This window comes from Cebus imitator, unplaced genomic scaffold (assembly GCF_001604975.1).
Source record: "Cebus imitator isolate Cc_AM_T3 unplaced genomic scaffold, Cebus_imitator-1.0 Scaffold232, whole genome shotgun sequence".
NCBI classification, from domain to species: domain Eukaryota; kingdom Metazoa; phylum Chordata; class Mammalia; order Primates; family Cebidae; genus Cebus; species Cebus imitator.
Window position 1 is genome coordinate 442,097 of NW_016107547.1, and position 27,517 is coordinate 469,613.

The 27,517-nt window shown below is 36.0% G+C and overlaps 1 pseudogene; it reads right to left on the reverse strand.

Moving 5' to 3' along the window:
- Nucleotides 1-9,064: 9,064 nt before the first annotated feature.
- LOC108281848 lies at nucleotides 9,065-9,532 on the reverse strand (annotated as a pseudogene).
- Between the last annotated feature and the right edge of the window lie 17,985 nt (nucleotides 9,533-27,517).

Below are 27,517 nucleotides of genomic sequence, written 5' to 3' on the forward strand. Positions count from 1 at the left end.
CAACCTCCGCCTCCCAGGTTCAAGCAATTCTCCTGCCTCAGCCTCCTGAGTAGCTGGGACTACAGGTACACACAACCATGCCCAGCTAATTTTTGTATATTTAATAGAGACAGGGTTTCACCATGTTGGCCAGGATGGTCTCGATCTCTTGACCTTGTGATCCACCTGCCTCAGCCTCCCAGAGTGCTGGGATTACAGGCGTGTACCACCGTGCCCGGCCAATATATTTACTTTTTAAAGAAACTTTCAAGCTGTTTTGCAAAATGACTTTACAGTTTTGCATTCCCGCCAGTAATAAATGCTACTTCCTGTTGTACCACGTTGTTATCAGCATTTGGTGTTGCCAGTGCATTTTATTGCAGCCATTCTAACAGGTATGTCATTAGTAAATTTTCTGTTCTATAGATAATACTTTTTTATCTTCTTGTCTTCAGCTTCTATATTTATTAATTTTTCAGCTGTTTCCATGTTCATTTCTCTGTTCTCTTTCTAGTTTTATATTCCAATACTTAATTCATTATTTTTAATATTTATATTCTAATACATTACCTTCTTAATATTACATTGACTACATAGACAGGAAGAGTTTTTGTTGTTTACTTCTAAATGCATTTTTTTTAAAAGTCTTCTTCTTCAATTTATCTTTGATGAAAGAATATTTTAGAAGTACCTTCTTTTAGTTTTTAAGTTGTATGGAATTTACAGACCACCTTTTTAAAAATGATTGCTAAATTTATTGAATTGTGAGTGGATATGGTTGGTACAATGTGATTATTTCTAATTTATCAAGACATCATATGTGAATTTCTTCAAGTGTTCCAAATACGTTTTTACCCTACCTTCAAATCAAGAATATGTTTTATTTTAAATGCATTCATTCATTTGGTTACTCAAACTCTCTATAAATTTATTTGATTAATTTATTGGTTTCTAAGAAAGATCTTAGAAACAACTCAAGTACCTTATTATATTGCATACTTTTTCAAATTCACTATGAGAATCAATCAATATTTGCTTTCTTTCATAAAAATATTTTGATAATGTAAATAAATGTTCATGACTTTTACATATTTTATTTTAATTTTCTTTGTCAATATATGATATCAAATTTTGTTTCTCTTAATGCTTTCTATTATAAAAACTATTTTGTCTGCACCTGCTTTTATTTTTATCTTTTACCTGGTATTTTTAAAAATTCATTTATTTTTGACATTTTTGTGTCATTTTAGTTAGTGCCACACTCACAAGAAGCCATTCTTGAACTTTTTAGAAAACCAATTTGAAGATCTTTGACTTTTAATAGATGAGATGAACCAATTATCATTTATCTGAATACTGACTAATTTGGCTTTATTTCTGCCATCTTATTTTGTACTTCCCTTTAATAATTTTAATCTATTTTTATGTTGGGTTATCAAATTTATTTGTATTATTTATGCCTTAAGGAGGTTCTATTTTGGTGTATTTTGAGGATTTGTTTCAAGATTTAGAGTTCCTTTTAATAGTTCTTATAGTGCTGGCTTAAGAGTGGTGAATTCTCTCAGCATTTTTTGGGGGGAGTGGGTGTCTGGAAATACTTTATCTTTCTTTCATTTATGAAGCTTAGTTTTGCCAGATAGAAAATTCTTGGCGGATAATTGTTTTGTTTCAGTATGTGAAAAATAGGACCTCAATCTCTTCTAGTTTCTAGGGTTTCTGCTGAGGAATCTGTTAATCTGATAGGTTTTCTTTCATAGGTTACCTGATGCATTTGCTTCACAGGTCTTAAGATTCTTTCCTTCCTCTTGACTTTGAATAATTTGATGACTGTGTGCCCAGGTGATGATCTTTTTGTGATGAATTTCTCAGGGGTTCTTTGAGCTTCTTGTGTTTTGATGTCTAAATCTCAAACAAGGCCAGGGAAGTTTCCCTCAATTCTTCTCTCAAATATGTTTTCCAAACTTTTAGATTTCTCTTCTTCCTCAGGAATACCAATTACTCTTAAGTTTGAACATTTAACATAGTCCCAAATTTCTTGGAGGCTTTTTTAATTTTTGAAAATTCTTTATTCTTTGTCTTGATGGATTTGGTTAATTTGAAAGTCTTGTCTTTGAGCTATGAAGTTCTTTGTTCTGTTTGTTCTATTTTATTTCTGAGTTTCCAGTGCATTTTGCATTTCTCTAAGTGTATCCTTGATTTCCAGAAGTCGTGGTTATTTTTTATTTATGCTCACTATTTCACCAAAGAGTTTTCCTCATATCCTGTATCATGTTAACTTCACACTTCTCTGGTGCCTTCTTGATTAGCTTAATAATTGACCCCTTGAATTCTTTTTCTGGCAATTCAGAGATTTCATCTTGGTTTGAATCCATTGCTGATGAGCTGGTATGATCTTTTGGGGGTGGTAAAAAAAAAACCTTGTTTTGTCATATTACTAGAATTGTTTTTCTGGTTTCTTTTGAGTAGACTATGTTAGAAGGAAGATCTGGAATTCAAGAGCTGCTGTTCACATTCTTTTGTTCCATGGGGTGCTCCCTTGATGTGTGTTCTCCTTTTTCCCCTATAAATGGGGCTTTCTTGGAGCTGTACTGTAGTAATTGTTTTTGGTCTTCTGGGTCTAGCCATCCAGTGGAGCTAACGGGCTCCAGGCCAGTACTGGGGAGTGTCTGCAAAGAGTCCTGTGATGTAATCCATCTTCAGATCTTGCAGATGTAGATACCAGCACCTGCTCCAGTGGAAGTAGCAAGGGAGTGAAGTGGACTCTGTGAGGGTGCTTGGCTATGTTTTTATTTTTTTTTCCCCATTTATTTATTTTATTGCATTTTAGGTTTTGGGGTACATGTGAAGAACATGCAAAATTGTTGCATAGGAACACACGTGACAGTGTGATTTGCTGCCTTCCTCCCCATCACCTACATCTGGCATTTCTCCCCTTGCTATCTCTCCCCAGCTTCCCACCCCCCACCGTCCCTCCCCTATTTCCCCCCAACTGACCCCAGTGTGTAGTGCTCCCCTCCCTGTGTCCATGTGTTCTCATTGTTCAACACCCACCTATGAGTGAGAACATGCGGTATTTGATCTTCTGCTCTTCTGTCAGTTTGCTGAGAATGATGGTTTCCAGGTTCATCCATGTCCCTACAAAGGACCCAAACTCATCGTTTTTGATGGCTGCATAATATTCCATGGTGTATATGTGCCACATTTTCCCTATCCAGTCTATCGTCGATGGGCATTTGGGTTGGTTCCAGGTCTTTGCTATTGTAAATAGCGCTGCAATGAACATTCGTGTGCACGGGTCCTTATAGTAGAACGATTTGTAATCCTTTGGATATATACCCAGTAATGGGATTGCTAGGTCAAATGGTATTTCTATTTCTATGTCCTTGAGGAATCGCCACACTGTCTTCCACAATGGTTGAGCTAATTTACACTCCCACCAACAGTGTAAAAGTGTTCCTATTTCTCCACATCCTCTCCAGCATCTGTTGTCTCCAGATTTTTTAATGATCGCCATTCTAACTGGCGTGAGATGGTATCTCAATGTTTTGATTTGCATTTCTCTGATGACCAGTGATGATGAGCATTTTTTCATATGTTTGTTGGCCTCACGTATGTCTTCTTTTGTAAAGTGTCTGTTCATATCCTTTGCCCACTTTTGAATGGGCTTGTTAGTTTTTTTCTTGTAAATCTGTTTTAGTTCTTTGTAAATTCTGGATATCAGCCCTTTGTCAGATGGGTAAACTGCAAAAATTTTTTCCCAATCTGTTGGCTGCCGATTCACTCTAATGATTGTTTCTTTTGCTGTGCAGAAGCTGTGGAGTTTGATGAGGTCCCATTTGTCTATTTTGGCTTCTGTTGTCAATGCTTTTGGTGTTTTGGTCATGAAGTGCTTGCCTACACCTACGTCCTGAATGGTTTTGCCTAGATTTTCTTCTAGGGTTTTTATGGTGTTAGGTCTTATGTTTAAGTCTTTAATCCATCTGGAGTTAATTTTAGTGTAAGGTGTCAGGAAGGGGTCCAGTTTCTGCTTTCTGCACATGGCTAGCCAGCTTTCCCAACACCATTTATTGAACAGGGAATCCTTTCCCCATTGCTTGTTTTTGACTGGTTTGTCAAAGATCAGATGGTTGTAGAAAGGTTGTGTTGCCTCCGAGACCTCTGTTCTGTTCCATTGGTCTATATCTCTGTTTTGGTACCAGTACCATGCTGTTTTGATTACTGTAGCCTTGTAGTATAGTTTGAAGTCTGGTAGTGTGATTCCTCCCGCTTTGTTCTTTTTGCTTAGAATTGACTTGGCTATGCGGGCTCTCTTTTGGTTCCATATGAAGTTTAAGGTGGTTTTTTCCAGTTCTGCGAAGAAGGTCATTGGTAGCTTGATGGGGATAGCATTGAATCTGTAAATTACTTTGGGCAGTATGGCCATTTTCACGATATTGATTCTTCCTAACCATGAACATGGCTATGTTTTTATTTAGTGTGCTGGTTTGTGTTGGTCGGCCTCTAGCCAGCAGATGGCACTTTCAAGAACACATCAGCTGCAGTTCTGTAGGGAGCATACAAATTTGCCCTATGGACACCTGATTAAGTGTTCAGGTTTCTCAGGTGGTGGGCAGGGCCATAGAGCTCCCAAGAAATTAGGTCCTTCGTCTTCAGCTACCAGGGCAAGTAGAAAAAGACCACTGGGTGTGGGTAGGGATGGGTGTGTCTGACCTCAGCTTCTCCTTGGGCCAGATTCGCTGCCGCTGCTGTGGGTATGGGAGTGTGGATCCCAGTCCGAAGGAGACATATTCCCAGGAGGATTATGGCTGATTCTTCTGAGTCATACAGGTTGCCATGGAAGTGGGAGAAAGCTTGAAGTCACAGGCTTCACCCTGCTCCCACACAGCTCACAATCCCAAAGGCCTGTCTCACTCCCACTATCCCCTATCAACAGCACCAAGTCTATTTCCAGGCATCCAGTGACCAGGGCTGAGAACTTGCCCCAGACCATAAGCCTCCCAGTTGAGAAAGCAAACAGACTCAGAGATTTCTGGAATCTCAGGGAGCTTGCAGAGGTGATCCAGTTCCTTCAAATGGTCTGTGGATTCTCTCAGCTTTCCTGGTATGTTCTTGGGGTAGTTCTTGAAACAAAAGTCCACAATCTGAATCTCCACATGCTGCTCTGTCCATCCAAGCAGGTGCTGCCAGCTAGTCCTGCCTCCGATTTGCCATCGTAATCTCTCTAAATCATAAGCTTGAGAAAAATCATCTATGACTTATGTCCTCATATTTGGATATGCTAGGGGTAGAAGCTGAGCTTCCAAGGCTCTGAGAAGTCCTGGGTTTTGCTGAGTGTAACCCATGCAGTAGTTGTTATGCTTGGAGGTGTATGCTTGTGGCTCTCCCAGGATGAAACTGCACACTGGTGACTTGACTGATTTGAGACCTTTGAGGTGACTCTGTTCTCATGGCTCCTCTAGACATTGCCCTAGTGGAGGCTCTCTGCAGCGATGCAGCCCCAGTGGCCTATATTCCAAGGTTCTTAAGGCATGCTTTGAAATGTAGGTGGAGGCAGTAATGTCACCATGGCTGATGCACTGTGTGCCCCCATGGAGATGGCACTGTACCAGTGTTATGGTTAACCATGAGTGCCTTCTCCAGGGGCAGCATGAGCCACACCTGGCTTGCTTGAGCCACAGCTGGAATGGCCGAGGAGCGCTGTACTGGAATAAGAGGAACAGAGACATGAAATCATTCTGTTCCCAAGACCCTGCCATTCTGGGCCCGTGATAGGTGGGGCAGTCCCAAATGTCTCTGAAATGTTTTCAGGGTTATTCTTTCATTGTCTTGATGAATAGTATCTGCTATTAATCTAATACTAATCTTATCAAACTAATCTACTCATTAAATAGTTGTTGCTTAGCCATAGTCTTGGTGGGCTCTCCTGAACACACATTTTAATTATATGGCCAGGCTGATAATTTTCCAAATTTTTATATTGTGCTTCTCTTTTGATTATAAGTGTATCTTTTTTTCCTTCTTGCATTTTACTATAATCAGTTAGGAAAGTCATGCAGCACCCTCAACACTTTGCTTAGATATTTCTTCTGTCAAATATCCTAGTTCATCATTCTTAAATTCTACCTTACACAAAAGTGATAGGATAGCAATACAATTCAGCCAAGTTTTTTTTTTTTTTTTTTTTTTTCCACTTTGTAACAAGATGGCCTTTCCCACAGTTTTCAATAAGATATTCCTTATTTTCATCTAAGGCCTCATCAGAATGGCCTTTATTATCCATGTTTTTGCCAACATTTTGTTCATAACCAGTTTGATAATTTCTAAGACTGAGGCATTTTGTGTAGCTCTCCTCTTCTTATGAGCTTTCACCAGAATTGTCCTCAGTTCTCCATTTATGGCAATATAAGCTTTTTCCAGCGTTAATTTTGCAACTGTTTCTGCCCTTACCCATTACCCACTTCCAAGGCTGCTTTCACATCTTTAGGTATTTGTGACAGCAGTGCCTCCACTTCTTGGTACCCATATCTGTCTTTGTGCTACTATAAGATAGTAACACAAACTGGGTTATTTATAAAGAACATACATCTATTTCTCACAGTTCTAGAGGCTAGGAAGTCTAAGATCAAGGTGCCAACAGATTTGTTGTCTGGAGAGAGCCTGGTCTTGGCTTCCAAGATGGCATCTTATTGCTGCATCTTCCATTGGGGATGAACACTGTGTCCTTACATGCTGAAAGGGGAGAAGAGAGTGAAGCCACTCCCAGAAGTCCTTTATAAGGGCCACAATCCATTCATAAGGGTGGAGACTTCATGATTTAATCACTTTTCCATAGCTCTTGCCTCTTAATACCATCACTTTAGGGGGCAGGTTTCAACACATGAATATTGAGGCCATATACATTCAGAAAAACATTTATAAAAGAAATACCAAGTATCCACAAACACTTAAACAAAGATAAAGGAACATTTCCAAGTTCATTCTGTAAAGCCAGCATTGCCTTTGTATCAATCCAGATAATGAAATCACAATAAATCTATAGACCAATATCCCCTTTAAATATAGATGCAAAATCCTCAACAAAATACTAACAAGCTGAAACCAATAATATATAAAAAGGATTAAACACCATAGTCAAGTGGTATTTATCCTGTAATTGCAAGCTTAGTTTAACATCCACAAATAATGTAATATTCTTTATCAATATAATAAAGAAGGAAAATTTATTATTTCCATAGATGATGCAGAAAGGGTTTTTGAAAAATTCAACACTGCTTAATGATTTAGAAAACCACACACACACCTTTAAACACATGAAAGAGAAGGAGCTTTCTCTGTCTGATAAGGAACATCTATAAAAGCACCCATTGCTACCATCATCATTATACTTAATAGTGAAAGTCTGGATGCTCTCCCTGTAATATCAGGAATAAGATGAAGATTATGGCTCTAACTACTTGGATTTATCATTGTACTGGAGGTGCCAGCCGGGGCAACTAGGCAGGAAATGAAATTGAAAGCATCCATATTAGAAAGGAAAAGGTAGAACTACCACTGTTTAGAATTAATAAAATAGTTCAGCAAGGTTGAAGGATACAAGACCAATATACAAAAATTCATCACATTTCTTTACATTTGCAATGAACACCCAAAACTGTAGTTAAGAAAATTATTCCATTTATAATAACATGAAAATAAAATATCTAAGAATAAATTTAAGCAACTTGTGGGTTTATTTTTTTTTAGCAGCATACTCTAGAAATGACAACATGCATTCTTAGTTTAGTAAACTTAATATAAATTCGAATTTTTCAGCTTCCTGGGCCACTAAAAAGTTTAGAAAAGGCTAATACCCTGTGTATTTTGTTCTATTTTTGTCACATATTTTAATCATAACCTGCAAATATTTTATATTCCCCAGGATATAATTATTATTTCCTTTAATGATGGCCTACCGATAATGAATATTCTGGTTTTTTGCTTAGAAAGTTATTAGGTTGACATAATTTTAGAAACTGGCTGTGTGTGGTGGCTTACACTTGTAATCCCAGCACTTTGAGAGGCTGAGGCAGGAGGATTGCTTGAGCCAAAGAGTTTGAGGCCAGCCTGGGCTACAGAGTGAGACCCCATCTCTACAAAAAGTTTAGAAAAAGAAATTAGCTGGGCATGGTGGATCACTACTGTAGTCCCAGCTGCTCAGGAGGCTCAGGCAGGAGGAGTGCTTGAGTCCAGGAGTGCCAGACTGTAGTGAGCCATGATCATACCACTGTACTCTAGACTTGGTGACAGAGTGAGATTCTGTGTCTTTAAAAAAACAAAAACAATACAACTTGGTTTTCAAAATTGACAGTACATTTAATAAGATGTGAAAAATTAAATGGACAATGTGATGGGTTTTAACAAATACACCCATGCAACCACTACTAAATCAAGATGTGAAACATTTCTAGGACTCAAGAAAATGATCTCATGCCCCTTTGTAGCAATCACCCCAATCTTTCAGAGTAACCTCTACTCTGTTTTTTCAACTGAATTCGTCTCTTTTTATTCTTTTAATTCGGTCTCTTTTCATTCCATCATCTACAGTGGAAGTAGTTAATTCTTCCAAAGTTAACTACTTCCATTGTAGGTGATGAAATGTATAAGACTTCATTTCAAATGTTGGCACTGCTATAAGCATGATCTTTCCTTACTGCAACTCAAAACTTTAGATTTTTTTTTTTTTTTTCCCATATTTCAGTCCTGGAAGTAATTTCCACTGAAGAAGTTATCTGATGATAGTCTTTCTTTTTTTAGTAGTGCCTTACAACCAGGCTCTAGCTTCTCCAGGAACACTACAGGATGTATTTAGCTTAAATATATATATTAAACTAAAAGGTATTCTCTGAAATGAGATTAAATTTTATTTTTAGACATCCTACATGACATGTTTTTCCTAAAAATGCCTCCACTCCAAATAAGTCACAAAGTAAAGGAAGAGCTCAAGATGACATCAGTTCCATTTGTCTTAAGTCCCGGTGTTGAGTGGATGACAAAAAGCAGCTAGTTTTGATGACAGTTGATAAATGTAAAATAATAGCCAAATTTGCTAATATTTTTTCATTTCTAAACCATCCTTAAAGAAAAGCATCTCTAGGGTCACAGTGTCCTCATGGTAGTCCAGTAGAGCAACTATGCTGTCGAGGTTCTTGTTTTCACCAATAAAAAACTAGTAGTTTTTGAAATTAGCAAGGATGTGCTTGATTTGTTTAGCAACCCTTATCATGAAAGGTTTTACTCTTTCTGATCTCTGTTCAAGTTTGTCTTTGATTGATTTCATGTAATATTTTATGTACTTCTTACATGCTTCTTTTGTGAAGCTTGTTTCCTGTAAGTGATAGTGCGTGACATCAACACCAGTTACAACTGTGCTTTGGGTTTCTTCGCCCTGGGGGACTTCAGTAGAGGTGTTTCTACCAATGAGGGAGCCATCAATGTTTCCCTCTGTCCTCCACCTTCCCCTCCACCTCCAGGCATGGCCCTTCAGTGATCTCCCCGTTCTCCTAAATCTAATCATGACTGATGCGGTCTGGATAATCACAATGGTGGCTGAAGGGAGACAATGGTGGCGCTAGCTCAGCAGTGGCCTGGAGCTCAGAGCTAATGCAAAGCAGTAGAGCAGTGCTGAGGTAAGTGGGAGAGTGGGGGGAAAAAGTCCTGGTAACCAGCATTTTGATGTGTATCTGCAGCTAATTTTTGTCTATTTTAGTCATTTATATGCATGGAAACATGCAATAACTCGTCCTTTGTGTCTGGCTTTCTTAACATAAAATATTTTTGTTACTCATCCATTTTGAATGTTTGAATAGTTTTACTTTTCATTAAGGAGTGGTCTTCAAGCATATAAATACATACAGTTCATACATTATCTTCTTAATGGGTGTTTGTATTAGTTTCAGATTTTAGCTATTATAATAGAAAAGTGTGCAATTTTTGTCTAAGTCTTTCTTTAGGCATATGTTTTTATTTCTCTTGGAGAAACAACTGAGTGGGATTTCTGGGCAATAGGTTACGTATATGTTTAACTTATATGAAAAATTACTAGATCTGTTTTCCAAAGTGGTTTATACATTTTACACTCACACCAGAAATGTATGTGACTTCAAGCTACATTGCATTTCACTCATACTTGGGATTGCCATTCATTTTAGCTTTTGCCGTCCTAGGGTGAAGGACTGTTTTGTGGTTTAATTTGCAATTCCCAGATGACTAGTGAGGCTGAGAATGTTTTTATGTTTTAATTGGGCATTATTATCTATTCTGCTAGATTTCTAATAAGATATGCTGCATATTTTTTAATTAAGGTTGTGTTTATTTTATTACTGAGTTGTAGTAATTCTTTATATATACTGGATGCAACTTCTTGGTAAGATTTATGTATCATAAATATTATCTCCAAGTCTATGGACTGCCTTTTTGTTTATATAATAATGCCTTCTGAAGAGCAAGATGTTTTAACTTTTATAGATAATTTCAAGTTTTGCTTTAACAATTACTGACTTTGTGTTCTGTTTAAGAAATCATTGCCTACCCCAAAATCATAATGGTGTTGTCTTTTTCTTTCTTGTACAATGGTCATATTTCTAGTTTATACATTTCTGGCCATGATCTCTCTCAATTTAACATCTGTGTATGGTGCGAAGGCTTGGGTTCAGTTTTAAAAATAAAGCCAGACAGATCATCTGTCAACATTTGTTGAAAAAATACTCCTTGCATTATTTTGGCATTATTCTCATTTCTGTATAATGAACAGTTGCTGGTTGTATTATGACTATTTTTCTTTTCTTTTTTTTTTTTTTTTTTTTTTTTTTTTTTTTTTTTTTTTTTAAAGACAGAGTCTCTCTCTCTCCCCCAGGCTGGAGTGCAGTGGCACAATCTCAGCTCACTGCAACCTCTGCCTCCCAGATTTAAACGATTCTCCTGCCTCATCCTCCTGAATAGCCGGGATTACAGACATGTGCCATGACACCCAGCTAATTTGTATTTTAAGTAGAAACAAGGTTTCACCATGCTGGCCAGGCTGGTCTCGACCTCTTGACTTCAAGCAATCTACCCACCTAGGTCTCCCAAAGTGCTAAGATTACATGCATGAGCCACCACGCCTGGCCGTATTATTACTATCTTTCTGATTGTGTTTTTTATCCTTGATTTTTTTTGTTTTAGAGGTTTTGCTGTGATCTTCCAAGATCTGATTTTCCTTGTAATCTATTTTGGGTTCATAATACTCTTGAATTATGCTTTCTGTTTTTCCTTCTTTGAGAAATATTTTTGAGTATCATTTACTGAAATATTGCTTCCACACTATTATTTCTCACATATCTTTGTAGGTTGCCAATTAAATATATGTCAAGAAGACATTCCCTGTTTCTCCTATACTCTTTTCTAAATGTTCCACCTGTTTTTTCCTCTTTGTCACTGCTTATATTTTACTCACCTATCAATTTGCTGGTCCTCACTTGAACTGTGTTTAACATGCCATTTTACACATCTATTGAATTAACTTCAGTTGTATTTTTCTCTAATTCTAGAGTTTCCATGTGTTATTATAAATTTAAAATGTATATTCAATTTTGTCATATTTTTCTTATATTTTCTAACATGCCATATTATTTAATTAGTATTGTATTACAAAAACTCAAAATAGAAAACAAATGCAAGTTTATTACACAGATGTTCTTACAACCTTCACATAAATCCATCAATGATTTACATTTTGCCACATTTGCTTTGGTGCTCTGTGTGTGTGTGTGTGATGATTATTATTTATTTCTGAAACTTTTAAGAGTGTGTTCTATGTATGACCCTCTATAGTGGATTGAGTAGTGGATCTCCTAAATATATGTTTACTTAGAACCTCAGAATTATGACTTTATTTGGAATTAGTTATTTGCTGATACAATTAAGGTAAGGAGCTTTACGTGAATTTATCTTTGATCAGGGTGGGCCCTTAAAGTAAATGAAGGATGTGCTTATAAGAAACAGAAAAGGAGAAAATACAAAAACACAGAAGGAAACCATGTGTGATGGAAGTAGAGATTGTAATTATGCTGCAACAAACCAAAGGACACCAGGATACACCAGAAGCTGGAAGAGGCAAGGAAAAATTCTTCCATAGGGACTCCAAGAGGATCATGGTCCTGTTGACATCTTGATTTCAGGCGTCCGGCCTCCAAAACTGAGAATAAATTTCTATGGTTTTAAGCTGCCACCATATGTGTATAGCAGTCCTCCTTGCCTGTGGTTTCATTTTCTGTGGTTTCAGTTACCTCCTGCAGTCAACTGTGGCTTGAAAAAATTAGATGAGAAATGACAGAAATAAAAAACTCGTAAGTTTTAAATTGAATGTCATACAGAGTATTGTGATGAAATCTGGTCATCCCACCGGTGATATGTTGCACTGGAATCATCCATTTGTCTAGTGTATCTGTAGGGTATAAGCTACCCACCTTTCAGTCATTTAATAGCCAACTCAGTTATCAGATTGACTGTGGCAATATTGCATTGCTTTTTTTCAAGTAACCCTTATTTTACTTACTAATGACCCTCAAATGCAAGGGTAGTGAGGCTGGCATATTATAATTGTTTAATTTTATTATTATAGTTGTTAATCTTTTACTGTGCCAAATTTATAAATTAAACTTTATTATAGGCATGTATGTATAAGAAAAAATACTGTATATATAATATTTGATACTATCTGCAGTTTTGGGCATCCACTGGCAGTCTTGGAACATATACCTCGTGGAGAATAGGGGACTACTTTAATAATTTCTTACAGCAGTCATAGTAAACTAATTCAATGCCTAAATATTTCACTATGTATATCCTGGAGCAAAGATTTTCTTTAATATACATACAGTATCATTTTCAAATAAGAGCAGTTAACATTGTTATGGCATTATTTTCTAATACACGTTTCTTATCTAGTTTCTCCATCTTCCTGAATAATATGATTTGTAGAATTTAATTTATTCCATTCAGAATCTAATTCAGAATTAAACATTGTATTTACATGTCTTTAGGCTACTTGAATCTGAGATAGCACCTCAGTTTTTGTTTTTCAAACATTGATAATTTTTAAGAATATAGATCAATTGTTTTGTAAAATGTCCCGCAATGCTAGTCTGATTGTATTCTCATTTGCAGTTTCAAAATATGTGTTAGAAGAAATATTACATGAATGATGCTATTTTGTTTTTCAGTGAATCACATCAAGAAGCACATGATGTTAAGCTGTCTCATCATTGGTGGTGGTAACTTGGATCGCTTGATTAAGCTGATGCCTTCCATATTTATATAATACAAAGTTACCCCTTTTAAATCAATAATCTATTCAGAGATAAATGGGAACTGCATAAATATCTTGGTAACAAACAAGTTTCACCCGGTTGTGTTTTCATCCATTGATGAATCTTGCCTTAATCAGTTATTATTACCATGACCGTAGCAAAATAGTGATATTTTAGTTATCATTTCATGTACATTTATTAGTTTTACAGAGTAAACAAAAGCTTTTCCTCCTCTCAGTTTCTCTTTCTTTCTCTGCCCTCTTTCCATCTGCTCTTCCTTCCTTTCTATTTCTGTCTCTGTCTCTGTCTCCTTTCCCCTTCTCATTGTTTTTATTTATATTTCTTAATGTGTGGATTCATAAATTATTCTTTCAATTGCATTATAATCTGTTACTGATATTTTTCATTTTTTATTGAAGCAGATTTAGCCAGTATGAGCTGACAATTTCTAATTTTAATCCAACATTCAAGATCACATGGTCTTCTTTATCTTCTCTGCTTACATATTTGTATCTACTTTTTTTCACGACCATAATCTTGCCTCCCTCCCACAAAGGAATATATCTTCTTCTATGGGACACCAAAGATAATAGAAAAATAGTTTCACCCATACCACTACCATAAGCAAACCTACTGAATGAAGTAGATTTCATTCCATTTCTTTCCGTGTTTAACCTGAAAGTGTGTGTCTAAAATTTGTTTGTGTTCATCTTCTCCTTGTGCCATCATTCTATGCATTTGATATAACAATCAATACATATTTTATATTTTAATTTAGTTTTAGAGTTTCCAAAATGTTTGTGATTTAATTTTGTTTTTGATTATGCATTAATTCAATATGCTTCTAATTTTCAAAATTACATAAAATGGCATACATAGAGAATTGCCACTCAATCTTTTCCCATATTATTCCCACTTCTTGCCTGTGGTTAACCAATTTCACTGGATTCTGGTTATCCTTATGTTTATTTTTAGAAACTATATAAGTTATGTAAGTTATATATTATAAGAATAACTTGAGTTTTCCTTTTAAAATTTTTCCTGATAATCCATATTAGGCCATAGAGATCACCTTTATTACTTCCTGCATAGTAATTCATTGTGTATATATATTAGGTTGGTGCAAAAGTTATTGCAGTTTTTGCAATTACTTTTAACGGCAAAACAGCAATTACTTTTGCACCAACATACATAGTTTAACCCAGGAACTACTCACTCTGGGCCTCCTCTCCGCGGAGGGCTTCACACTCAACAGGACAACCTGCCTGCAGAGAGGAGCTACCCACTGCAGGTCTCCTCTCAGCTGAGGGCTCCACAGATGCCAGGATGACCTACTTGTGGATAGCAGCTACCACTTCAGCTCTCCTGAGAGCTGTAGGTAAGTTAGCTTTGCATAGTTTATTCAAGCAGTTTTCTATGTTTGGGCTTTTACATGGTATTCAATAATTTGTTGTAACATAATATCCCAATGCATGAAGGCACAAATATGTATTTTCTTGCCATTGGTGGTATATCTTGGAGCTGAATTCCTAAAGTGATACTGTTTGGTCAAAAGTTGAATGTATATGTAGTTTGGGGTTAAGATCGGTAACTTTCCTTCTATAGGTGTTGTACCATTTTGGTTTCCCATTAGCAATGTGCAGGAATGACAGTTTCCCTGTAGCCTCCACAATAGCTTGTGTTACCAAGATTTTGGATATTTAACAAACTTGAAGGTGAGAAATTACATTTCTTAACTTATACCTTATTTTCAGTAATGTTTAATAATTTATATGCTTCAGATGATTTTATATCTGTGATTTACCTATTAATGATTCTTGCCCCATTTTCTTTCAATTTTTGGTCTTAGTGTATTTTTTTCATAATGTGATTTTCCTTGATTATGTGTTACAAATATGTTTTTTTTTATTGACATTGTTTACAGTTACCATTGCTTTCATTTTTGCTATGAAGATTTGCTAAATTAATTCATTTTTATTTTAGAGTTAAATTTTTCAATGTTTTCTTTTATTGTGTTGCAATTTCGGATCATTATTACAAAACATTGTTTTTTAGACCCAGATTACAAATTAACCCACATTTTTTTTCTAGTGTGTGTGATGGCAGCAGCGGCCATCTGGAACAGCTGCTGCAAAGGTGGTAGCTGCAGTGGGGTATGCACGACTGGGGCTGCTAACTCCACGAGGAGCTGGCAGGAGCGGGGAACAGGTGGGAGCCCTACCCACTTCCATGTGGGTTGGGCATGAGCTCTACTCTCCTGGGTGCAACTGCTGCTGCAGATCCAGGCATCCCTGTGATCTTGGGGGCCCAGGAAGTTCCCGTGACCCTGCAGGCTCAGAAGTGCCTGCTCCTGCTGCCTGGCCTCTCTCCACTCCCAGTGTTCATTCTGATTTTGAAGCAAAGCTGTGGCCATGCTCAGGCTCTGCCACGACCTGGCTGGGTGTGCACACACTCAAGACAGCACTGACACACCAGCCCCCTGCCACCTCGGACCCACTCAATAACTTGGGCACTGACGAACGTTGAAGGGAGGTCAAGTGGGGGCTGAGGGTGGTTTGGTGTGGTCCTGAAGGCACGCCTTGGCACAAACATCCTGGGCTCCATGAATGGCAGCAGGAGGCAGATAGGCTCCTGGGCAGAAAGAGGCACGTCCCTGGTGAAACCCCACATTCAAGCCAGGGAGGGCCTGAAGCCTGGGGGCTGGGATCCCACTTCCACAGACCAGAGTAAGAACTTATGGTGCCTTTTCTGGGCCCGCCCATGGCCTCCCATAGACCAATCGCCACACTCGTCTTCCCCTATGAAATTAAACAGATGACAAGACAGCCTGACTGTAGAGAGGAGCTACCCATTCTAGGTCTCCTCTCCAGTAAGAGTTGCACAGCTGTTGGGGCAACTTGCCTGCACATAGGAGCTACCCACGTGGGATCTCCTCTCCGCTGAGAAATACACACTTGATTGGATGACCTGCTTGTAGAGAAGAGCTACCCACTGTGGGTGTCCTGTCAGCTGAGAGCTGAGCAGGTGTTGGATGACCTGCCTGCAGAGAGAAGCTACCCACTGTGGGTCTCCTCTCAGCTGAGGGTTGCACAGATGCTGGGTCCACCTACCTGTGGAAAGAAGATACCCACTTTGAGTCTCCTGAGAGCTGTACTGTCACTCAATAAAGCACTGCTTCACCTTGCTAACCTTCCAGTTGTCTGCATACCTCATGTTTCCTGGATATGAGACAAGAACTTGGGACCAGTCAAATGGCAGGACTAAGAGGGCTGTAACACAGACAGGGCTGTAACGTGCTCCACCCTCCAACACCACTTCGCACATTGTGGGAGGGGAGGAAAGAAGTAGAGAAGAGCTGCAGCCCTTTGGGGACTTCAAACCTAGGAGCTCCTTGAGTCAGGGCTGTGAAACCTCCTTTGGGACTCTGAAGTTCCTGAACATCTCCAAGCTTCCAAATGCGACCGTGTTCCCCAGTGCCTGAGGCAGAAGCCACTTGCAATATGCTTGGTCCAGCTACAGCCCCACAGGGAGCCAGTGCCTGTGCCAGTACCTAGAGCTGCCCACCCTACCACAGCCAGTGTGCCTGGCTGTGCGCAGTGGCCAGACCCCACATTTGCTTGTTCACACACCCCTCACCACTCTGAGCTTGGCTTGCCCTTGGCAGGCATGGGTTCCAGGCTGGTAGCAAAAGCCCAGCACAGTCTACCAGGCCCAGTGGGCAGAACCAGCTGAGCAGGCCCATGCAAAACTTGGGCAAAGGCACCACTGGCCACAGATGTTGTTACTGGCTGGTGAAGCAACACCCTAAGGAACCTGTGACGTGTGGCTACATTTATATTTACACTCAGAATTCTAATTCATTTGTATTTTTTTCAGTGTATAGGGAAAAGTGTGAATACATTTTTATCATTATCTAAATGACTGTTCTGTTGTTCCAACATGCTTTGAAAAAATGTTCATATTTGTCTCTGTGATTTGAAATGACTACCTTTATTGTGTAATAAATTTTACTATGTTCTTGGCTGTTGTATTTTCTATTATATTCCACTGGTCTCACTATTATTTACCATATAACATGATTTCAGTTGTAGAAACTTTATAGTATGCTTTTAAATCTGGTGGCACTATTCCTTTCCTATTGCTCTTATTTTTTGGGTTGTCCTAAGTGTTTATGCATATTATTTTTTAACTTTAACTCAACAAATGACTTGTTTAGTTGGAGAAAAAAATATCTTCCCTATGTTTTATTAGGGTTGCATTAAATTTACGCATAAACTAAGAGATAAGAGAGACATAACATCTTGTTGACATTGACATATAATCAAGAACAAGCAATGTCATTTCATTTTTGAACATCTTCCTTTTTGTATTCCATGAGATGTTAACCATTTTCCTTATATGTTTTTAAAATAGTCTTCCCTTAGTATTACATAGATGTTCATTATTTAAAGGCTAATTCTGGCAGCTTCATTATTGGACTTCCTTGTGGATATCTTTGTATTGTGCATTTTTTTTATTTTAGTTCATTTGATCTTGAGTCCTAGTATGCTAGTTATCTTTAAAATTTAATGCAAATTATTATGTGTGATAAAATATAAAGATAACTTGAAGCTTTTGCATCTGGTTTATAATCTAGGGGCAGATCCCTTTAATTCAACCACAGACTGGGGTTACTAGAGGCTTAATTTGTCTTTCAGATGGCTGGTCTATCTTTGGTGCATTCCTACAAACCTGTAAAGATTACCCACCTGTAAAGTAGATTATTTTACCAAGACCAAACATCTTGACTAGTTCTAAGCTCCCATTTCTGTCTCCTTTGCTGCATAAGAATGCTTAAAGCTATGTGCAGATTCTTAGCTTTCTGGCCATCACTTATGAACTTATGAATGTGTATGGAGGAATAGTAGTGCCAAATGTTGGGCTCATTTCTCTGTGTTTCCCTTTTCTCTGGGATTTTGATCCTTCAAATTCTAACTTTATTAATGACTTTCAGATGCTTTCAAAAAGACTGTTTTCAGAATACCTTTTCTCAACTGCTCTGGGGATAATCTGTTTACGGGAATATTTTCAGCCTTTTAGAGTTTTCTCAGCCTGAGAGCAAGTAGAGTTCAGGAGCGAATAAGGAAAACAGAAGCCTCACTAAAGTTTGATCAAGACAAAGCAGAAGGTAAGCAATTGAAAATTGTGACCACCTGGTCAAGAGCCAACAATACACTAGGATGCTTGGTTACTAAGGCTTGCTAGTGGACAATAAATGGCCTCTAGTTCGGTATGCTATAGAATAAAGTTATTTATTTTTAATATAGTGATAATTTTACTTAGGTGACTTCAAAAATTTATTCTAACTTGAACAATTTGTTTTATAATTCAGTAAGGGTTAGTATTTCTGCAAAAAAAGACAGAGGTTGCCTTAATCTACATTCCTGGACAATAAGATCTGCTGCATCATCTAATGAATTTATATAGTACCTTTCAATAAAATTTAGTAACATTCTTTAAAAGGAAGCTTTGCAACCATCATTTTGTAGATTTTGTACATAAATTATTCAGAATTAGGTATTTCAGAATATTTATTATTTCGAACTGAACAGAATTGCTGTCTATAGGATATATACTTCTTCCCAAGAAATGCAATAATAGTGTGGAAAAGATGTGCACTATTAACATTTAGATAGGTATCATGGGAAAAGTGAAGCTTAAAATTTATCTAGAGTGAAGAAAAAAGAGAAAAGGTTTTAGTTAAATCTTATCTGACTCGCCACTAGTCCATCAATTCAAAGTCAGCTTGGGAATGATGTTACTTTTCAAGCACTCATGAAAAGACTTCCTGATTTGTAAAGGAGGCAAATTTATTTATGTAAATTGACTATTTGGCAGTACTTCTGCTTCTTTTAGTGTTTAGTCCCACCTCTGATAAGACAGGTCTAATTTCATTTCCATTAAAATGCAATGAAAGCACATTTATGAATTTAATAATTTCTTGCCTGAGTTTGATAGAAGAATTAAAGTTGTTAGCTATGGACTGTTGTTAATAAATATTGCTTTTTTAATTAAAATAGACTAAGAGTCACTGGCCAATAATTTTTTTCTATAGATTATGGAAGAAAAAAAAAAAAGAATCAGTAAAAGAAATAGCAATTTGCCCAAGGGTTTGTTTAATTGGACATTCCTGCTTATCTCATTGTCAAATTATTTTTAAACTTAAGCCTTTCTATGTAATTTAAATGTTGCTTTACTTTGTTTTGCAGTTTTGAATAGCTTATTCATCTTCCTGAAAGGAACATGAAGAAAATATGAATTTAGGCCTCATAGCATGGAAAGAGAAAACTAACATTATGATTTTTTCTTTTAATTTTTCTTTGAAAAGTCTTTCTTAAACACTTATTATTATTATTTTGCTTATACTTTTTACACTTTTCTATGAACTGCCTATGTAAATAACATTGTTTCTGATAACTAAGTGTGCCTCCTGGGTCCATAGCCTTCCTGATAGAGTAGTATACAGATAAAGCTTTTTTGCATAATCTGCATAGTAAACAACTATTTGCTCTTTAACAAAACAAGGAAAATATGTGCAGAAATTAGGAAAAAAATAAATACAAAAGGATTTAAAGATTATAAGAATCACTGTAACAGATCTGATTTTGATTTCCTGCCTAATTTAAGTCTCTGACTTATCCTTGTTCTGCAAAAAAATGAATTTACCTTTTTTATCACTTAAAATCACTTGATTAAACTGATAGATCCGATGAGATAAACAAGTTTTGTGATATAAAGAGATGTATCCATTGGGACAAAACACTGAGAAAATTTATATACAAACCAGAAACAGTGGGTTGCTAAAACAATATGGCTACAACTTAGAGTTTCTTAAGTATAATTACTTAAAATATATAAATCCTGAACTTAAAGTTTCTTAATTTTCTTGAGAGAATACTGCCACACCTCTTAGTTAAGTTCAGCACGTACCATATTACATGTTCAATAATGAAGTGTGGGTTGCATGTAATAAACCTGTACATGTAACCCTGGAATCCTAATTAGAATAAAATCAAATCAAAAAATAACAATACACCAATTAAAAATAATACAAATTTCAAAAACAATATAGTATACCAACTATTTACATAACATTTACATTTAATAAGTATTAGGATTTAAAGTACTGTGCACAGGAGGATGTAGCTCGGTTATGTGAAATTAAATAATTCAGATTTAAAGTTGTTTGAACTTTAAATTATTTTGAGCCTTGAGAGGAATGTGGCAGTATAGCCTGAGTCATTTGGCATGCACTGCAACTTCTGTAAATAATTAGGAAGACCAAGTGGCCCAATGAAATCATTGTAACTCACCTTGTATGAAAAATGTAATCCTGCTAAAACTTTTCTGTCTCTGTCTGTATAACTAATACCTTAGCCTCTACTTGTAACACTGACCTCATTCATTTGGAGTCTGTGTTTCCTGGGTGTTTGTACTCAGGCTTTGCACTCAAATAAACTATATGCATAAAATTTTAAAAAATGTAAAAAGAAATATTAATTCAAATATAAAATATTATTTGGTATCAAACAATTCTGAATGCTTAAATATGACTGGAACTTCAAGATTAATTGAAATATTTTGAATCTAAACTTGTATGAACTTGCTTTCCTTTTTATTATTTGATATCTTTAATTTTAATTTAAAGGGATATTCTAACCTATTTCTAAATAAAATCTAAATTTACCATGCTTTTCAAAATTCCTATCAGTGTTATGTGCAGACCTGGGCTATATTTTGCATTTGGGATAGAAATCTATTTTAACCAAAATATATTTTACTGTGATTACAGTCATAAAATGAAATAAATTCAATAGCTAACAGAAAATATTTGAAATATACAACCTTGTGTATGTTAAAATTCATACCAAATTAAGAAAGAAGAAAACATCATTAATTTGATAAATGTATCAAAACCATAAATCTAGAACAAAAATTATACTTATAAATATTAATAATTTATCTAAAATCAGAAATAACACAATCAGTGTTATTATTTTACCAGAAGATCTAAACGTTGCATTAAGAAAGGAAGAGACAGAAATATTGAAAAGATTGATACAAAACTAAGAATGCTTTCCAATGATTTGATTGATCTGGTGATAAAACTTTGCTATCAGAAAGAATTTTTCAATACAATCAGTAATATCTAAAAAATACACTGAAATGAGAAAAAGACATATATTAAAATATATTCAAGAGCTATAATTTCATTTTGGATTAAACTTAAGAAATTTTGGAAACCTGTGCAAACAAAGCTGTAAAATTTGATAGATTTAAACTAAGTTCTAAAGACCAAACACTTTCCTTTCAATCTAAAAATTCAAGAGTTTATTCAAGTTCTGAAAGTTTATTTATACTAATTATTCAATAATTTTGTCTTTTTCATTTTTTTCTTCAGTCTTCTTTAATTCCTAATAGACATTGTGCCTACAGGATTGAACTATGTTACTTACTGTTGCTTTCATATTTTCCCTCTTTTTTTTCCTCTCAAGATAAACAAATGTTATTTCTTCAGTGTTATTTTCTAGTCATTTTATTGATTTACTTTTGTATGATGATTATGTTTTATTGTCTGAGGCTTTTAAGTAACAATTTCATTTTTTTGTGTTTTTTTTGAGACAGTGTCTCGTTCTGTCACCCAGGCTGAAGTACAGTGGCGCCATCTTGGCTCACTGCAACCTCTGACTCCTGAGTTCAACCAATGCTGCTGCCTCAGCCTCTTGAGTAGCTAAGATTACAGGTGCCTACCCCCACACCTAGCTAACTTTTGTATTTTTAGTAGAGCTGATGTTTCACCATGTTGGCAAGGCTGGTCGTGAGCTCCTGACCTCAAATGATCTACTCTCCTTGGCCTCCCAAAGTGCTGGAATTACAGGCATGAGCCACCACATCCAGCCACAATGTCACTTTCTAATTAAGGTTTTTATTTTGAGATAATTGTAGATTCCCAAGGCAGTTGTAAGAAATAATCGAAATAACATGCACATCATACTGAATTATGCCATTGATAAAATCTTACAAAACTATAATATAAATTATAACTGAGATGCTGAAATTAGTACAGTCAAGATATAGAACCTTTCCATCACCACAAACGTCTCTCATGTTATCCCTATTGAGTCATACTCAGTTTCCTCCCACTCCACTGTTTCCCTAAGCCCTAGTAACCATTAACTATTCTCCATGTCTACAATTTTGTATTTCAAGAATTTCATACAAATGGAATTATACAGCATGTATTTGGTTTGCTTCCTCTGCATAGTTTCTGGAGATTCATACAGGTGGTTGCATGTATCATTGGTTCATTCGTTTTTATTGCTGAGCAGTATCCCGTGGTACAGATAAGATATGCCATGGTTTGCTTATTCATTCATTGAAAGATACCTGTGTTGTACCTAATTTGCAGCTACTATTACGAACATTTATGTTCCAGTGTTTGTGTAAATTTTTCCCCCTCTTATATAAATGCCTGAGAGTTCAATTGCTGAATTTTATGGTACTTGAATGCTTAATTTTTTGAGAAATGATGAAACTGTTTTCTAGAATGGCTGCACCATTTTATGTTCCCACCAGCAATTTCTCTGAGAATATTAATCACGTTATTTAAAATTTCTCTTTTCTAAGCTATATTTATTCTGGGCTCAATATTCTGTTGTTTCAAAACTTACTATCTTATTCTGCTGTTTTCTATTTTATGTGTTAAATCATGGTTGCTTGTTTTATATTTCAGAAGGAAATATTTGATTGGTTATTATTGATGTGTTAGAATTGATTTGCTCTGTAATTGTATAGACAAGTATATTTTTTGATAAACTGGTTACCAGATGAGGAAGACTAAATGGAAGCTTTGTTTTTGAGGATAAAGCTAGACATTTCAAATGACAAGCTTTATTTTTAGATGACTATATGAAGAGTTAAAATATTAGGACTGAGGTCCCCAAAGGCCAGACTGGGGAATGCCTTCCTTCAGTTATCAAACAATATATGAAAGCATAACTCAACCCATGGAGATCATCACTGCAATTTCGGTGAGTATCTCTGTATTTATGTTGGTGACTGCGTGCCTGTGTTTCGAGTATTTGGCAGGAGTCAGAAAAATTGCCCATCTCTCTGCCCACAGGGGAGGATAGGATAATGGTGAAAACTGGGCCAGTTTTTCTGTAAGTAGTCATTAAAATTAACGCTCTCATAACCTTACTTCTCACCATATTACTGTGTGAAGGAGTTGGGCCGAATGGGATGACAGTGAAAACTAGCACAGTTTTTAGATAGTCATTCAAATTAGCTTCTCTATAGTCCCCTATTCATGCTGTCTTCAGAAATAGACATTCTCTAGGGTCTTCCCATGTGGATCAGCTCCTACTTCTACTCTAGCTAACACAGTTACTATGAATACAGCAGGGTAAGAAAGGAACCAGCCTCATGCTGCATGCTTTAGATGTTCTCATATCACAAACACACAAATAGTTAAATTTATATAGCAACTTCTGTCATTTTGCACCTGCCACTGAGACCCACAACCCTAATCAAGATCTCTTGTGGCTAACATTTAGCTCCAAGAAAAACACTTTTCTACCTATATTGTCCTATGCCTAAATATGTCCAAATGCCAAAGAGTTTTGCGTACTGAAGACAGACGCTGCTTCAGGGGTTGAGAAACATTTGAGTGCATTATGTAACAGGAAACACAAATTAACTTCTTTTTTCACAAATAGCATGAATCCAATAGATTTTTGCTTAAGGAACTATTATTTCTCTGTAATGTCACACATTCCTTTCCTTAATTCCCTTTATATTTCAAATCTTGTTTCTGGAAAAACAAATCTACATAGTTTATGTAACCATTGCACAATGCAGATGAGAAAGATGTGGCTATATTAATGTAACTGGATTGGCTGCAACCGGATTCTCTGGAACTTAGGTTCTTGGCTTCCCCAACCCCAAAGAATGGGGAAGGGGGCCTGGATATCACAGTGAGTGTTACAGGTCTAACAGAACTTGTGGCCCCAAAGAGTGTGTGGTAGTGTGGTTTATTAGGCAGAGAGAAAGGACAGCTTCCACACCGTGGAAGGAGACCCGGAGGCGGGGTGCCGCTGCAGGCTTGGGCAGCTGGAGCTTTTACCCCTGAGTTATTCTTTCCCCATTCTTGTTCTCATCCAATGAGAGGGATTTTTTTCAACCTTTCTCTAGATTAATTGAACTTTGACTTCTTTACCGGATTGGTTACTGTTTTAAAACCCTGAGTCAGTGAGCCTCCACTTCAAGGGGTCAGAGGTGGGAAAAGTCCCTGCCCTTGAACAAAGCCCCTAAGAGCCAGAGGAGGGAAAACTGGAAAGAAAGCCACTAGCCAACCAGAGGGGAAAAGTCCTGCCCTTTAAATAATGCCCCTAGCTGACCGGGGAAGTTTCTCTAACACAGTCCCTCATTAATAATGTTTATTCCTTTTATATTTGTATATATGTAGATGTAGCATACATTGTATTATACTAGTTCTTTGCATTGCCAATTGGATTCATGTTACAGGGTACAAATGCAAGTAGTTTTATATTTATAATATTATTTTATAAAATTTGATTAAATTTTCAAAAAATTCTAAAAAGTTTAGCTTTAAGTTTTAACCAATAGTTTAATATTTATTAACATTTGTATTTGTCCTTTTAATTTCATAATTTTTAATATGGAAGAGAATAACTTTTGAAAGCATATATAAAAACTGTTTTAATATAGTATATTAATTTATGAACATAAGTTCAAGATTTGTCCATTTTTTGAATTACTATGTTTTATATTTTAATCTTTTATAGCTCACTATCAATAGCCGAAGCCTTATATTAATATATTAATGATAACAACATGGAATACAAAGGAAAATAAATGATATGGCAGGAATATTCATAACTTAAGAAATGAGTATATCTATATTTTATTTTTCACCCAAATATCGCTGACTAATCAATAGAAAGCCAAGAAGCAAACATTAATAATTAAATTTATTTATAATATTTTTCAAAACTCAGTCATATAAAGACATAATTCAACCACTCTTTTAAACTTTTTTCAAGGTAGAACAATATATATGTTTTATATGACAAATTGTTAGCTTGATGTGGAACTCTTATTCTCTTGCCAGTCCTCACAATTGTTAAGGGTGTGTCCTGGCTTTGATTTGATTTCTGGTTCCAAAAATGTGTTGAAATCTATTTGCTATTTTTCTCTTCCTTAGTCTTTGTAGTCTAGGTATTTCTTCCTTGATATTTTTAGACATGGCTTATAAAAATAATTCTGTTCTGTCTTCAGTAAAATGCTTATACCTCAAAATAAATGTTTTTTTTTAACCTTTGTTGAATTTTTGCCTAATCTTCAATTTCTTTATGATCTTTGGAACCTGTGTGTCCTCTGTGTTAAACCTAGGGCCTAGATTAAAGTAACAAAGCCATATCATTGAGGGATAGAAGCTAGAAGTAGAGATAGCTGCTAAAGTATGGCAGGATGAGAAGTAGCCTGCCTGAGATATCAAGAAAGAATTAACACAGTCAGGTAAGTAGTCTTTGTCAAAAGAATTTGACAGCTTGTCAAGCAGATGGTTAATGGGAAAGAAATTTAAATGCTATCTATGGTCATATTGGATAAAAACCAAGATGATCTACTGCCATAAAAAAACTCACATTTTCAGTAAAGAACTCTCCAGTATTTATAGGAACCCATGAAGCTAGTCCTGCTGAAACTAGATACTGTATTGCCATACCATTCACAGTACCAAGAGAGGGATTTGATACAGGAGGGTATAATAATGCTTTTTACCTAATTGATGGAGCAATGACATTATAACAACCAACAAACCTCCAAAACATAAACAAGAAAATAAGGCAAAACCCTACTTTATAAGACTTAAACAATAGCATATAAGAAAAATGTCTCCTCTTATGTTTGTATTTCATCTCTAGCTCCTCATAAACATTGAAGAGTAAAAGAGGATAGATAACTTGTATTTTATCTGTGGAATGTCCTGCTGTCCTGATTGAAATGCCAACATTACCAGCCAGTAATTGTCATTTCTCTTTGGTGTAGGCAACTCATGGGAAACGTCCTCTTTAAGCCTTCTTAGCATTTGGGTTATGCTGATGTCGCCATACTTTTTGCTTTTTCACTAATGGACTACAAGCTTCATGAAGGACTGGAGCATATCTGATTTGTTTCTGGTTTGTCATTCTTTTCTCATATGTATATTTGCATATATTTGAATGAATGAATGGTTACCAGGTCACTGGCTATGTAGAATTGTAGCTCAGGGCTATTTAAAGGGACAGGTAATTTAATGTTCAAAATTATTTGTTAGAGCAAATTTATTTTGGGAGACTATTAAAGTCACAGTGTTCTAGTAACAAACAATATGCAAAAACAGTAAAAATAAATTTTAATATCTGTAAGAACAGTAAAAAAATATAGATTTTAATATGTTAAGAGATGAACAAACCATTCAATCCCAGTCACTGCAAATAAGAAAAGCATAGTTATTTTTTATGATTTTTATTTACTAAATAAAACTGCATCTTAATTTGCTTTGAGATTCTGAATCTTCAACTGCTGTAGTTTGATTTAGTATCCAAAATTTTCATAGTAAAAGTGGCTTATCTGCACAGACATGTTCAGAGAACCAAAGAGAAGGATCAGACACTTTGAAGTCATAGCATCCTTTTACATTTAATTGTACACTAGGGTGCACTAATCCACAATTTCTTCTCTTTCTTAAAGAACAAAGAAGCTGACAGAAACAGCTCTCTAGGATTAGTTCACAATTACCCTATTTCTCAGATGTTTTTTAAAAAAACAGAGTAAAACATACATTTCTAAAATACAGATGGCCAAAAAAAAAAAAAAAAAAGATAAATCTGTAGAAGTGTAGAATAAGGAATTGGCATTTATTCCTGTCTTCCATAGCATGATTTCAGGAAAAGCCAAGCAAATCATTCAAGGTCTTTTCTGAAGGCCATTATATTTTAAATAACTGATTAGGGCCAAGACTCAGTGCTTTTAAGACTCAGGAGATTCTCGAAATATTTTTAAACGGGTGTGTATATACAGTAAGAGATAATGTTAAAATTATCCGGATACCAGGTTGTATCAGTCAAGATAGAGCATAGGGCTAGCAGACCACTTCCAAGAGATAGGAG